This window comes from Eschrichtius robustus, chromosome 15, assembly GCF_028021215.1.
Source record: "Eschrichtius robustus isolate mEscRob2 chromosome 15, mEscRob2.pri, whole genome shotgun sequence".
Lineage (NCBI taxonomy): Eukaryota > Metazoa > Chordata > Mammalia > Artiodactyla > Eschrichtiidae > Eschrichtius > Eschrichtius robustus.
The window spans coordinates 49,077,558-49,093,960 of record NC_090838.1 but is presented as its reverse complement, the minus strand read 5'-3'; the positions used below and the strand labels follow the sequence as shown (position 1 = coordinate 49,093,960).

The 16,403-nt window shown below is 37.6% G+C and overlaps 1 pseudogene; it reads left to right on the top strand.

Moving 5' to 3' along the window:
- Positions 1-306: 306 nt before the first annotated feature.
- The window catches only part of LOC137777363 (tigger transposable element-derived protein 1-like), an 81,528-nt pseudogene continuing 65,431 nt past the window's right edge, over positions 307-16,403 (top strand).

Below are 16,403 nucleotides of genomic sequence, written 5' to 3'. Positions count from 1 at the left end.
ATGGAGAGTGGTAAGCGGTGAGGTGAGAGCCAGAGATCACAGGACATAGGTCTTGGAAACTACAGTCGTGGTGCAGACTTCTAACTGTGCTGAGAAGTCACCAAAAGCCTCTGAGTCAATGAGTGACATATTTGCCTTATGTTTCCAAGTATATCAGGTATTTCTTGCTATTCCAGAAGGCATCAGAATACTTAGTGGCTTAAAACAGCTACCACTAATTTGCTCACAGTTCTGTGTGTTGGCCGTTTGGCAAGGGCTCAGTTGGGGCATCTTGACTCTGCTCCAGGGAGGTGGCTGAGCTCAGTCATGCTTAGGCTGTCAGTTGGCAGTCAGCGGAGGCCTTCATGGTTTCGGAAGGCCTTCCTCGTGGGTCTGATAGTTGGTGAAGGCCGAGAGCTGGGGTGGGGCGGGTCTTGGTTCTCCTCCACTGGTGCTTTCACGTGTATCCCTTCATGTAGGCTTCCTCACAAGGTATGTGGAGCAGATCTGAGCAGGAAGATCTGGAAGTCAGTTATGGATAGGTTAAGCTGAAAAAATTCCTTAGCTGTACAGAAGTTTTATGTAGGCGTTTGGTACGTTTAAGTGAGAGGTCAAGATACACACTTAGCTGCTATTTGAAGGCAGTGAATTGGGTGAGATCATATAATGCGTGAATATAGATAAAGAGTAGAGTAGAGTCATGACTTAGTGCTTCTTAGGTTGGGACAAGAAGTGGATTCCGCAAAGGAGACTGGGAAAAAGTAGACGTTCAGTACCTTATTAAGCATAACCTAACTAAGAAACCAAGTATAGATGATTGCGTATCATGAAGCAGAGAGTATGTTTCATCCAGTCTATGTACCTTTGTTATTTAAAATGAAGAAAACAAAAATTGTTTAATTAAATCACATTCTATTTCAGGGATTTTTCTTTCTCATGTTTCTATTATTTTAATTTCTACTCTTCGAAAGCTTCTCCTCACCAAAGTACTGAAAAACCTGAAAAAAAATAGGAGTGTTGGGTAGAGACTGAAATGTCAGCTTCTTTACTAATAAAATACAAGTTGGAGGAGAGGATATAGGTTAGCATTAGGCAGATTTACCACCTGCTTGGAGACAGTCCTAGGCAGCCACATCCTAGCCTTACTAGAAGTTTCTCTACTACTACATATTTTGTTCTCCCAAATTCTACTGTTTTGTTTTTATTTTTTATGTAAAATATAGAAAATGTTGTCATCTTTGTGGAGGTCCAATAAAGAGCATCCTACTTCCTTGCCAAGATTCAGAAGAATTAAAAAATAAAACAGAAGGACGGCCAACAGAGATCAAAATGTCAATTTTATTATTAGCAACTGCTAAGTTGGAGGACTTAGTTTGAGGGCCTAATGAACCTGCTAAACAAGCTCCAAAATTAGGTAGACTTTCCAACACATGACAGGCAGTACTGGACTTGGGCAGGCCCCAGCTGGTGGAGGTGGGCAAAGAGCTGCCCTGGGAGAACAGTGGAGAATAAATAGCTGCTTCTGTGGGCAGTTTAGCCTTAGAAGGAAGCAGGGAGGTTCTGGTTATGTAAGTCTTGTTTATTTTTCCCCAAATTACACCCTCAACCCAGATGGAGTGAATAAAAGTGTAGGGAGAGGCCAAAGTGTATACCCACTCAGGATGGGGGTGGGGGGGAAGGTTGCCCCAACAAACATTCAGGGCTTTTGCTTTGTACAGGCATATTATTGGCACCGTTTAACTGCTTTTTTTGGGGGGGGGTTCAAAAAAAGAATCCATAGTAATATTTCTAGAAGTAATTGGAATCCTTGGAAAGAAACTGTTATAAAAAATAACATTTTCATCTGTATTTTCATATGCAAAAGGAATGAAATAAATTTATGTGTGTGTATTTGGGAGGTGTTAGGGAGTTGAAGAGAGGGAGCTTGGCAGAAGGATGAAGCACGTGGCTTGGGCTTGATTCTGCTGAGGGGATAAAAGGAAATAATGGAGGAAAGGCATTGAATTAAAAGTTCCCTGAATAGTTCAGCCTATGGTGGAAACATGGGCTCAGAACAGTTGTGTTGCTGTCCAGAGTGAAAGGTTAGGGGAGGGAGAGAGACATGCAGTGTGCATCTCAGTGTTCCCTAGTTGAGTGTTCTCACTGTAAAGCGAATTGGCCAGCATCAGGCATGCGATGAACATAACTTCCTTAAAACCATTTCCTCTGCTTCACTACAGTGTGCACAAGTGTGAGGAATCTGCTGTTATGATTTGGCCCCTGAAGAATTAAGTAGGTAAATGAGTTCTAGTGTATCCCAAACAGAAAAATAGCCGTCCTGTCTAATCTTTGCCCTAGGCGCACTTTGAATCATCCTTCCAATGCCCACTTAATTACGCTAGACTGACAGCTGCTCTTCCAGGCAGCGCCCTAAATGGCAGTCACTCTGGAGGGGCGTCCCCAACATGTGACTGCAGGATTGGGAGCACATAAAAATTATTTTTGATAATTTCACTTGAATGGAAGTTCAAGGATACCTACCACCTCCCTCTGGATATGTTAACTATTTTTTAATGATGCTATCTGATATTTTAACAATGTATGCAGAGCAGCAGAGCCTTGAGTTTGTTGTTTAAATATCTTTGATGCTGTGTCATAACAAATTAGTTTCTAAATGTTGCCAATTTGGCAGACAAAGCTGATTATTTCCCGCAATCACACTGCATATGTGCATGAGATTATAATTAATGATCAGGGATGCCAGCCATACTTTAATAATGATCCTTCAGTGTTTAGGAGCCGATTAGAGCGACTGGCATTTGTACCCTCTATTGGGGCAGAGGCAAGAGAAAGGAGGCAGTGAAGCTGGATAGATCCGTCAGCGTCAGAGAATCAATAGTTTGCTGATTTCTGTTATAAATTTGAAGATTCTGGGGGAGTTATTGACAAAGCTGCTGCTGTGAATATTAACAGAGTGTTTATGTAGCCTTCACTGAAGCAGTGCAAGTCCTAATTAGATTGGAATTGGTCTTTTGGCAACTTTGCAGTATTTGCTTCCTCAACATACCAGCATGCCACATGAGGACTCAGAGCAGATTAGTGATATATTTCAGAAGAATTTATTGTGAGCACTAAATGTCAGGATAGCAAAGGTGTTTCATCATGATGAAATGAGATTTATCAACTCTCGCTTCCCAAGATTTTGGCTTTTTAAAAGACCACGTTTTCTTTCTGTTTCTTGGCAAAAATGTGGCCAACAGTGAATGTTGTTAACGGAAGATGATAGCATTGAAGATAAAAATGAGAGGGAGAGAAGGAGGGGGAAAGAGAAAAAACACAAATCTTTATAAATGGAGCCTTAATGAAAGCTTCTTTCTTTCTTTCTTTCTTTTTGGCTGTGTTGGGTCTTCGTTTCTGTGCGAGGGCTCTCTCTAGTTGCAGAGAGCGGGGGCCACTCTTCATCGCGGTGCGCGGGCCTCTCACTGTCGCGGCCTCTCTTGTTGCGCAGCACAAGCTCCAGACGCGCAGGCTCAGTAGTTGTGGTGCACGGGCTTAGTTGCTCTGCGGCATTTGGGATCTTCCCAGACCAGGGCTCGAACCCGTGTCCCCTGCATTGGCAGGCAGATTCTCAACCACTGCGCCACCAGGGAAGCCCAATGGAGCCTATTTTAAGAAGGTAATCTGAAGCTTGGAATTCCAAAGCAATTAAAGTTTACAGTGATTTTTTAGCCAAAGGATTCATCCTAGGGTAATTTTAGATTATCTGATATTAAAAATAGAGTTTGATTTGCTTACCATTTAGAACTCTATCCTGTACAAACTAAGGTAAATCTGTAGTCTCATGGACCTTTTTGCAATGATGCTTACTATGATTCCAAAAGGCTTTGGATAACCCTAATTCCCCTTCTCCCACATCTTCCTAAAATACTGTAATACATCATTCCAAGGCAGATCTATTCTTCTTTTTAATGAAAAGGCTATGTGATGATTAAACTCTTATGGGGTATCTGGAGATTGTAACTTTGAACAGAACTGCAATGAGGACTTTCATCCCAGCAAAAATAAAGCAAGGCATGGAGAGCTAATGTTATGGCACCATTTTTAGGCAAGAAAATCACAAGGAGGGCCTGCTTTCTTAACCATGATTTGGATGGCACTTTCCTGGGATTATTTTGAAACCAGGTTCTTAAATTAGAGGACAATATTTCATCAAATGTACATATATTTGATAAAATATATACATATAGACACACATATATAATTTTTAGACTGGGAAGGAAGAATTGGAGTATATGTTTGATATACCAGCTTGAACAGGAAGTCAGATTAAAGAAATTATAACAATTTGTTTGCTCTTGCTTACAGTTAAATTGAATAAACACCTAGAGATAGACACAGAAGCAAAATTACCTTGGGGATGCCAAGCTAACTCTACCCATCCCTTGGGGTCTCTGATGGCTCCTAAGGCAGGCTGAGCAGTCCTTCTAGAGATTCACTGATCACTCTTTTCCAAGGCTTTCTTCACTCTTGAGAAAGAGATGGGGGGGGTGGGTAGAACCATATGACATCTTGGGATTCAGTGAATAGGAGCTTGATCAAAAAGCTTAAACCTTTTAAAAAACTTTTAAAAACATGTCCTATTACTTGTTTTATCAATTTCTTTAAAGAATTCTCTATGTACTACAGATTGCATCCATTTAAAGTGTACAATGTGATGACTTTTGACAAATGCATAATAAAATTCTAGAAAATGCAAATTAATATATAGAAATAAAAAAGGAGATCTACTGCCTGGAATGGGGCAGAAGGAAGAATTGACTATGATGGATGGAAATGGAAATGGAATTGCACTCTGTCTTGATGTCCTGGTGGTTTCATAGGTGTAGTAGGGTTTTGATCAAGAACTTTCTGAAACTCTCTTGTTTGTGTTTATTTTTAACTGTGTAAGTTATTGATTTAGATTCTATTTGTGTGTGTGTGTGTGTGTGTGTGTGTGTGTGTTATCCAGGTTTTTTGCACTTAATTTTTCCCCCTTTTGGCGTTTTAGACATTGTCAATAGAAAAAACTCAAAAAGGATAATCGAGCTGAGTTTAGTCTGGAAATTGCTTAAACATGGATTGAATGTTATCACCTTTATCAAATTGATCTTTGCAGAAAGATTAATGTTAATGCTTTGCATAATTAAAAAATTAGACTATATATAATGCAAGCTAAAGCATATTTAGAAAAATACTATTAAACATAAATGTGACCTGACTCTGGAATGCTTCACTGGGATCAGTGGCCACATTATCCTCACTGTCATGGGCATTCCTGCTTTGGAAATGAAGGAGAAGCAGCATTATTTTAACTTCAAAAGAGAGAAGTAACTAATGACCTTGTCTTTACAACACACCTTATACAATACCTCTGCCTAGTATTTATAAATTCATTCCCTTACTTTCTATCACTATATCTCCTAATTTGAGTGAAAGTTTTTCTTTGCAGACAATTTTCATTTTATTATAATTTTCCTACAGAACTGTGTATATAGTGGTTACTAAGCACATTCTAACTACATGAATGGAGTAAGTCTGATTTATTCTAAGATGATGTTTCAATGGGAGCTTTAATCAACATGACAAGAGTCAATTTGGGGAACACTAGGTCTCTCTGAAACTGCTATGTAGAGAATTACGATATGTGCCCTCCCTTCTATATTCCTACACATCTATCAGATTGGATCTCAAGTTCTTCATTCCTACTTGTAAACAGATTACTAATAATACATTTTTGAAATGTTTCCCCTTCATTTGTATCTACATTTTAATAAGGCTGTGGTGTAAAAGTGAAAGGCATGAAGCTCAGAAAAGTGAACTTAATGTCTCAGTTAATGGATGGAAGAGGACTCCAGGGTCCACAAAGACTTTTCTGATGCCCTCATTTTCAAGCATGATGCTGGTACAGGTTGTGTATTGTATAGGTATTAGGTGTTCAAGAGATGCTGAAGAAAAATTCAGCAGGCAGCTGGTACCATGTGTTCCTATTTTTAAAGAAGTATAGCAAGCTATTTCAATCACATACACATTGTATAAGTTAAACAGCAGCATATGTAAACCATTCATTCTTTTTTTACAACCTAACTTCTTAGGCCAAGTGCTTCCCAGCATCTACATAATACCTGAGGTCTATCTGAACACTGTTTAATGAGCACATATTTATTGAGTCTTGTTGTCCTTAAATTTTGCTAAAAGAAATATGAGACATAGCCCTTGTCCTTATAAAATTTATAATGGCAAAAATTAAAGAAAATTCAGTACTGAACTGCATGGAATTTAAGAGGAGTTCTGAGAAGGGGCTGAGAAATCAAACTCATTTTGGAAGGTAGGGTCTCTGGAACTGGGTTTGAGGAATAAGCATGTTTCTCAATGGCCTAAAATTTAACAGAAGGTCAGTGGAAGTTGGGGAAAAGTCTTCTGACAGGGGAGGAGAAAGTACTCCAGTGGAAATTGCTGTTCTCTCTTTTTTTTCTGAGATAAGTGTCAAATGTACTTTGAGGTATTATCCTGCAGGAGCGAGTGGCCTGTGTTTAGGGACTTTATTTTTGGTGTGCCTTTTAATTTCCGTTAGTCTCACGCTATGCAAAGTGTTCCAAGCACCAGCAGCTTGGGTGTCACCTAGGACCTGGTTAGAAATGTGGATTATCAGGACCCAGTTCAGCCCTGCTAGATCAGAATCTGCATTTCAAAAAGATCCCAGGGGTTTTCTCCCATTGACAAATACATAATATATTCTTACAGCTAGAAAAACAAAAACAAAAACAAAAACCCAGGTGATTCATATGCATAGTAAAGTTTAAGAACTACTGCTCTAGACAAATATTGCTGTGTCCTAGAATTACCTGGGGAGCTGTAAAATCCCTGATGCCTAAGCCACACTTCATTTCCATTAAGGCAAAGTCTGATGAATGGGTAGAACCTGGGCATCAGAATTGTTTCTTTAATGATGCCCAGGTGGTTCCAGTGTGCGCCCAGGGTGAGCACCAGTGTGTCACGTACTGCCAGCGCAGCACCTGGAACAGCAGTAGGTAGAATTTAAGAGTATCTCTCAATACTTTATAAATTCTGATTGCCTAGGTTGCTTTACAAATTTTCATTGCGCGCACACAAAGTATTAGCGTATCCTTTTAATATGTGTGTGAAAATTTAATTAGGCATCATTTCAGCAGCTACTCTTGAGACTGGCTTTTCCTTTCTCAAGATTACTCTTCAGACAGGTTTGGCTGTGTCAAATACAAAACGTTGAAGTTTTTTGGTTCCCTTAAGGAATATGCGGTAACAACATTTGATCAAAGATAAACAGGATGAAGTGAAATAGGATGTACTGCAAAAGCTACATAGTCTCCCTATTTGAGAGTTCATCTGTAATTCCCTTTTGTTTGGGCAACTTCCCTAATGAATAAGGATATTTTTAGCTTTTAAATAATTTTTTTTTTTTTGGTAATCTTTGAACCATAAATAGGGAAGTATTATTTAATCATTCATAGTGGTAGAAATAACCATTTTTTAAAAAATGATAAGTATTCAGACAGTAACATGTTATATGTTAGAAAATTGAGGAACTCAAAGAGACTCATTCAAAATATTGGAGGATAAATTTAGTATACTTTTTGTCCTTTCCTATGAAACTTACATAAGAGGTTTATGAATCCGTATTTGAATGAGAACTAACAATCAGGTCTCTGTTTTCTTACACATTGCTGATGCAAAATAATTTTGTGGATAATTTTATCAATTTCACTTACATGCATGCTTACATTATACTTCAGTAACTGAAGTATTCTTAGGTGTACTTAAGTATACTTATGGTCAAAATGAAAAATAAGATGAAACTTCATTATAAAGCATTGTAGTATCCTGAAGTTATATTTGGGGATAAGCCCAATGGATATAAACATATATTTTTCACAAATCAGATTTTGTTATTTTCTTCACTAAATATCTTTATTTATATATGTGTGTGTGTATTTTAACTTATTATTTGAAATAACTTATTATTCTGAAATAATTTGAGACTTATAGAGTAATTGGAAAAATAGTACAGAACTATTAAAAGAGGCAGAACTTCCATAGTGGTGGAGTAAGGACCTCCGAAAATCTGCTTCTCCCTTAAAGCAATAAAAACACTGGCAATCAGCCTTTTCAGAATTCTGGAAATAAACTAAAGGATTTCAAAAATCCAAAGAGAGTTTATTCAACAAAATGACTGCAACTCAGGAAAAACACTGGACTTTATGGCACTTTAACTTGCCCTGTTTCCAACTCCTCACTAATTCCAAGATCCTTGAAAACCAGAAGTGTAGCCTCCACTGGAAGGGGAAGAATGGATTGTATCCCCAGGGCATTTGTCTGTCAATCAGCAGCAATTGCTTAATACTGCTGTTGCCCTAGGCAGTGATACCAGTTGGGGGCAAATCAGTGGTAAACCAAAAAATTTACAAAAATCTGTGGAATGAAAAGTCCACAGGGGGCTTTGGAAAGTTCCAGTGTGTTCCTGGGAATCTAGAACACCACGTGCATGCATAGGCTGTGCACTTGTGCAGAGCTGTGGGCATGCTAAAGGAAGACCTGAGATTAGGAAAGACTAAATCTCTCACCTCTGGTGAACCTTGGGGCCTTTCAAATGAAAGTTAAGTCAGAGTTCAAATTTGCTGGAACATTGAAGCTGTGCCCCAGGGCACACAAAGGCCTTTTGACAAATAGTAGAAGACTTATTGGTTCAAGACATTTAAAAAAATCTCTGTTTAATTATTAACTGAATGCTAAGCTAATCAGTGGCCACATACAACAGGGAATACAGACTTTGCATAATTAGTCCAGGAATGTCACTAACTAAACAGATTACAACAACCACAAAAAAACAAAACCAGACAGACAGAAACAACAACAGCAAGAACAGATCTTTGACAGGGGATTTGATTTCCAGACTTGTCACATTATATTATTTAAAATGCCCAATTTTCAAAAAAAATTTGTGAGACACACATAGAGACAGGAAAATATGGTTTATACACACACACAAAAGCAGTCAATAGAAACTGTCTTTGAGAAAGCTCAGATGTTAGATTTACTAGAGGCATTATTTTTCTCTTGCTGACATAACAAATTACTAAAAATATAGTGACTTAAAACAAGATGAATGTATTATCTTGCAGTTTTGTAGGTCAGAAGTCTGACCTGGATCACTGGGCTAAAATCAAGGAGTTGGCAGGACCAAAATTTTTTCTGGAGCCTCTAGGGGATATTCCATTTCCTTACCTTTCCCTGCTTCCAGAGGGCACCCATGTTACCCTGTCTTCAAAACTAGCAATGGAGGTTGGAGTTCTTAACACTTTGTATCCCTCTGACCCTTCTTTCATACTTGTGTCTCTTCCTGACTATAGCCAGGAAAAGCTGTCTGCTTTCACGGACTCATGTGAATAGATCTGGCCTACCCAGCTAATCCAGGATAGTTTTCCAGTCTTAAAGTCTATAAACTTAATCACATCTACAAAGTCCTTTTAACAATGTAGAGTAGGTAACACAGACACAGATTCCAGTGATTAAAGAGTGGACATCTTTAGGGAGGGGGCATTATTCTGCCTACCATATGGGACAAAGACTTTAAATCAGTCTTATAAGTATGTTCAATAACTAAGGGAAACCAGGTCTAAAGAATTAAAGTATACCATGCTGTACTTAGATATTCAGAACTTACGCATTTGATAACTGGAAGTTTGTAGCTTTCAACAACATCTCCCCATTTCTTCCATATCCCAGACCCTGGTAACCACCATTTTACTCCCTATGAGTTTCTTTAAGTTTGGCTTTTGTAGATTCCAACATAAGTGATATTGTATGGTATGTGCCTTTCTCTGTCTGACTTAATTCACTTAGTATAATGTCCTCAAGTTCCATTCATGTTGTCAAAAATGACAGGGTGTCCTTCTTTCTTATGGCCAAATAAAATTCCATTGTATATACTGGTGTCATCCCCCACCCACCTCTTCTTTATGTCTTGGCTGTTTTGTAATACGGCAGTGAACATGGGAGAGCAGATTTCTCTTTGAGATCCAAATTTTCTTCCTTTGGCTGTATACCCAGAAGTGAGATTACTGGATCATATGGTTATTCTAGTTTTAATAATTTCCCTAGTTTTATTGAGATATAATTGACATACAACATTTTATTAATTTAAGGTATAGAGTATAATGGTTTGAGATATATATTTCAGAATGATTGCCATAATAAGTTCAGTTAACATCCATTACCTCACATAGTTAGAAAATATTTTTCTTTTGGTGAGAACTCTCAAGATCTATTCTCTCATAAACTTTCAAATACACAGTTAACTATAGTAACTGTGCTGCACATTATATCCCCAGAACTTATTTATCTAACTGGAAGTGTTTACCTTTTGAGCACCTTCAGCTATTTTGCTAACCTCTCTACCCCCTGCCTCTGTCAACCACCAGTCTGGTCTTTGTAACTATGAGTTTGATTTTTTTAGATTCTACATATAAGTGAGAACATACAGTATTTACCTTTCTCTCTGACTTATTTCACTTAGCATAATGCCCTCAAGATCCATCCATATTGTCACAAACGGTAGAATTTCTTTCTTTTTTATGGCTAAATAATATTCCATTGTATATATGCAGCACATCTTCTTTATCCATTCATTGGTCAGTGGACACATAAGTTGTTTCCATGTCTTGGCTGTTGTAGATAGTGCTACAATGAATATGGGGGTGCAGATATTTTTTTGAAATAGTGATTTAGTTTCCTTTAGATATATATCTAAAAGTGGAATCACTGGATCATATGACAGCACTGTTTTTAATTTTTGAGGAACTTCCATGTTGTTTTCTACAGTGGCTGCACTGATTTACATTCCCACCAACAGTGCACAAGGATTCCCTTTTCTCTATATCCTTGTCAACACTTATCTCGTCTTTTTTTTTTTTTTTATACAGCAGGTTCTTATTAGTCATCAATTTTATACACATCAGTGTATACATTTCAATCCCAATCGCCCAATCCATCACACCACCACCCCCACGCCCCTGCCGCTTTCCCCCCTTGGTGTCCATACGTTTGTTCTCTATATCTGTGTCTCAATTTCTGCCCTGCAAACCAGTTCATCTGTACCATTTTTCTAGGTTCCACATATATGTGTTAATATACGATATTTGTTTTTCTCTTTCTGACTTACTTCACTCTGTATGACAGTCTCTAGATCCATGCATGTCTCTACAAATGACTCAATTTCGTTCCTTTCTATGGCTGAGTAATATTCCATTGTATATGTGTACCACATCTTCTTTATCCATTCGTCTGTCAGTGGGCATTTAGGTTGCTTCCGTGACCTGACTATTGTAAATAGTGGTGCAATGAACATTGGGGTGCAAGTGTCTTTCTGAATTACGGTTTTCTCTGGGTATATGCCCAGTAGTGGGATTGCTGGGTCATATGGTAATTCAATTTTAGTTTTTTAAGGAACCTCCATACTGTTCTCCATAGTGGCTGTATCAATTTACATTCCCACCAACAGTGCAAGAGTGTTCCCTTTTCTCCACACCCTCTCCAGCATTTGTCGTTTGTAGATTTTCTGATGATGCCCATTCTAACTGGTGTGAGGTGATACCTCATTGTAGTTTTGATTTGCATTTCTGTAATAATTAGTGATGTTGAGCAGCTTTTCATGTGCTTCGTGGCCATCTGTGTGTCTTCTTTGGAGAAATGTCTATTTAGGTCTTCTGCCCATTTTTGGATTGGGTTGTTTGTTTTTTTAATATTGAGCTGCATGAGCTGTTTATATATTTTGGAGATTAATCCCTTGTCTGTTGATTCGATTGCAAATATTTTTTCCCATTCTGAGGGTTGCCTTTTCGTCTTGTTTATGGTGTCCTTTGCTGTGCAAAAGCTTTGAAGTTTCATTAGGTCCCATTTGTTTATTTTTGTTTTTATTTCCATTACTCTAGGAAGTGGATCAAAAAAGATCTTGCTGTGATTTATGTCAGAGTGTTCTTCCTATGTTTTCCTCTAAGAGTTTTATAGTGTCCGGTCTTACATTCAGGTCTCTAATCCATTTTGAGTTTATTTTTGTGTATGGTGTTATAGAGTGTTCTAATTTCATTGTTTTACATGTAGCTGTCCAGTTTTCCCAGCACCACTTATTGAAGAGACTGTCTTTTCTCCATTGTATATCCTTGCCTCCTTTGTCATAGATTAGTTGACCATAGGTGCGTGGGTTTATCTCTGGACTTTCTATCTTGTTCCGTTGATCTGTGTCTCTGTTTTTGTGCCAGTACCATATTATCTTGATTACTGTAGCTTTGTAGTATAATCGGAAGTCAGGGAGTCTGATTCCTCCAGCTCCGTTTTTTTCCCTCAAGACTGCTTTGGCTATTCAGGGTCTTTTGTGTCTCCATACAAATTTTAAGATTTTTTGTTCTAGTTCCGTAAAAAATGCCATTGGTAATTTGATAGGGATTGCATTGAATCTGTAGATTGCTTTTGGGTAGTATAGTCATTTTCACAATATTCATTCTTCCATTCCAAGAACATGGTATATCTCTCCATCTGTTGGTATCATCTTTAATTTCTTTCATCACTGTCTTATAGTTTTCTGCATACAGGTCTTTTGTCTCCCTAGGTAGGTTTATTCCTAGGTATTTTTTCTTTTTGTTGCAATGGTAAATGGGAGTGTTTCCTTAATTTCTCTTTCAGATTTTTCATCATTAGTGTATAGGAATGCAAGAAATCTCTGTGCATTAATTTTGTATCCTGCAAGTTTACCAAATTCATTGATTAGCTCTAGTAGTTTTCTGGTGGCATCTTTAGGATTCTCTATGTATAGTATCATGTCATCTGCAAACAGTGACAGTTTTACTTCTTCTTTTCCAATTTGTATTCCTTTTATTTCTTTTTCTTCTCTGATTGCCGTGGCTAGACCTTCCAAAACTATGTTGAATAATAGTGGTGAGAGTGGACATCCTTGTCTTGTTCCTGATCTTAGAGGAAATGCTTTCAGTTTTTTTCCATTGAGAATGATATTTGCTGTGGGTTTGTCCTATATGGCCTTTATTATGTTGAGGTAGGTTCCCTCTATGCCCACTTTCTGGAGAGTTTTTATCATAAATGGGTGTTGAATTTTGTCAAAAGCTTTTTCTGCATCTATTGAGATGATCATATGGTTTTCTTCAATTTGTTAATATGGTGTATCACATTGATTGATTTGTGTATATTGAAGAATCCTTTCATCCCTGGGATAAATCCCACCTGATCATGGTGTAAGATCCTTTTAGTGTGTTGTTGGATTCTGTTTGCTAGTATTTTGTTGAGCATTTTTGCATCTATATTCATCAGTGATATTGGTCTGTAATTTTCTTTTTTTTTTTTGTAGTATCTTTGTCTGGTTTGGGTATCAGGGTGATTGATGGTGGCCTCTTAGAATGATTTTGGGAGTGTTCCTTCCTCTGCAATTTTTTGGAAGAGTTTGAGAAGGATGGCTGTTAGCTCTTCTCTAAATGTTTGATAGAATTCACCTGTGAAGCCATCTGGTCCTGGACTTTTGTTTGTTGGAAGATTTTTAATCACAGTTTCAATTTCATTACTTGTGATGGGTCTGTTCTTTTTTTCTGTTTCTTCCTGGTTCAGTCCTGGAAGGTTATACCTTTCTAAGAATTTGTCCATTTTATTGGCATAGAGTTGCTTGTAGTAGTCTCTTAGGATGCTTTGTATTTCTGCAGTGTCTGTTGTAACTTTGCCTTTTCATTTCTAATTTTATTGATTTGAGTCCTCTCCCTCTTTTTCTTGACGAGTCTGGCTAATGGTTTATCAATTTTGTTTATCTTCTCAAAGAACCAGCTTTTAGTTTTATTGCTCTTTGCTATTGTTTTCTTTGTTTCTATTCCATTTATTTCTGCTGTGATCTTTATGATTTCTTTTCTTCTGCTAACTTTGGGTTTTGTTTGTTCTTCCTTCTCTAGTTCCTTTAGGTGTAAGGTTGGATTGTTTATGTGAAACTTTTCTTGTTTCTTGAGGTAGGCTTGTATAGCTCTAAACTTCCCTCTTAGAACTGCTTTTGCTGCATCCCATAGGTTTTGGATCATCGTGTTTTCATTGTCATTTTTCTCTAGGTATTTTTTGATTTCCTCTTTGATTTCTTCAGTGATCTCTTGGTTATTTAGTAACGTATTGTTTAGCCTCCATTTGTTTGTGCTTTTTACTTTTTTTCCCCCTGTAATTCATTTCTAATCTCATAGCGTTGTGGTCAGAAAAGATGCTTGATATGATTTCAGTTTTCTTAAATTTACTGTGGCTTGATTTGTGACCCAAGATGTGATCTATCCTGGAGAATATTCCGTGCGCACTTGAGAAGAAAGTGTAATCTGCAGGTTTTGGATGGAATGTCCTGTAAATACCAATTACATCTATCTGGTCTATTGTGTCATTTAAAGCTTCTGTTTCCTTGTTTATTTTCATTTTGGATGATCTGTCCATTGGTGTAAGTGAGGTGTTAAAATCTCCCACTATTATTGTGTTATTGTCGATTTCCTCTTAGAGCTGTTAGCAGTTGCCTTATGTATTGAGGTGCTTCTATGTTGGGTGCATATATATTTATAATTGTTATATCTTCTTCTTGGATTGATCCCTTGATCATTATGTAGTGTCCTTCCTTGTCTCTTGTTACATTCTTTATTTTAAAGACGATTTTGTCTGACATGAGTATTGCTACTCCAGCTTTCTTTTGATTTCCATTTGCATGGAATATCTTTTTCTATCCCCTCACTTTCAGTCTGTATGTGTCCCTAGGTCTGAAGTGGGTCTCCTGTAGACAGCATATAGACAGGTCTTGTGTTTGTGTCCATTCAGCAAGCCTGTGTCTTTTGGTTGGAGCATTTAATCCATTCACGTTTAAGGTAGTTACCGATATGTATGTTCCTATTACCATTTTCTTAATTGTTTTGGGTTTGTTTTTGTAGGTCCTTTTCTTCTCTTGTGTTTCCCACTTAGGGAAGTTCCTTTAGCGTTTGTGTTAGAGCTGGTTTGGTGGTGCTGAATTCTCTTCGCTTTTGCTTGTCTGAAAAGCTTTTGATTTCTCCATCAAATATGAATGAGATCCTTGCCAGGTAGAGTAATCTTGGTTGTAGGTTCTTCCCTTTCATCACTTTAAGTATATCATGCCACTCCCTTCTGGCTTGTAGAGTTTCTGCTGAGAAATCAGCTGTTAACCTTATGGGAGTTCCCTTGTATGTTATTTGTCGTTTTTCTCTTGCTGCTTTCAATAATTTTTCTTTGTCTTTAATTTTTGCCAGTTTGATTACTATGTGTCTTGGCGTGTTTCTCCTTGGGTTTATCCTGCCTGGGACTCTCTGTGCTCCCTGGATTTGGGTGGCTATTTCCTTTCCTATGTTAGGGAAGTTTTCAACTATAATCTCTTCAAATATTTTCTTGGGTCCTTTCTCTCTCTTCTTCTGGGACCCCTATAATGCGAATGTTGTTGCATTTAATCTTGTCCCAGAGGTCTCTTAGGCTGTCTTCCTTTCTTTTCATTCTTTTTTCTTTATTCTGTTCCACAGCAGTGAATTCCACCATTCTGTCTTCCAGGTCAGTTATCCGTTCTTCTGCCTCAGTTATTCTGCTATTGATTCCTTCTAGTGTAGTGTTCATTTCAGTTATTGTGTTGTTCATCTCTGTTTGTTTGTTCTTTAATTCCTAGGTCTTTGTTAAACATTTCTTGCATCTTCTTGATCTTTGCCTCCATTCTTTTTCCGAGGTCCTGGATCATCTTCACTATCATTATTCAGAATTCTTTTTCTGGAAGGTTTCCTATCTCCACTTCATTTAGTTGTTTTTCTGGAGTTTTATCTTGTTCCTTCATCTGGTACATAGCCCTCTGCCTTTTCATCTTGTCTATCTTTCTGTGAATGTCGTTTTTTGTTCCACAAGCTGCAGGATTGTAGCTCTTCTTGCTTCTGCTCTTATCTCTTATGTTTTTGATGATAGCCATCCTAAGGGGTGTGAGTTGATATCTCGTGATTTGACTTGCATTTCCTTGATAACTGGTGATGTTGAGCAGCTTTTTGTATAATTGTTGGCCATTCGTATGTCTTCTTTGGGAAAAAAATGTCTATTCAATTTCTTTGCCCATTTTTAATCAGATTGAGTTGTTGAGTTGAGTTGTTTGCTGTTGAGTTGTTTGAGTTCCTTATAAAATTTGAATATTAACCCCTTGTCAGATACATGATTTGCAAATATTTTTCCTCATTCCATAGGTTGCCATCTTATTTTGTTGGTTCTTACTTTTGCTGTGCAGAAGTTTTTTAGTTTCATGTAGTCCCACTTACTGATTTTTGCTTTTGTTGTTTGTGCTTTTGGTGTTATATCCAAAGAATCATTGCCAAGACTAATGTCAAGGA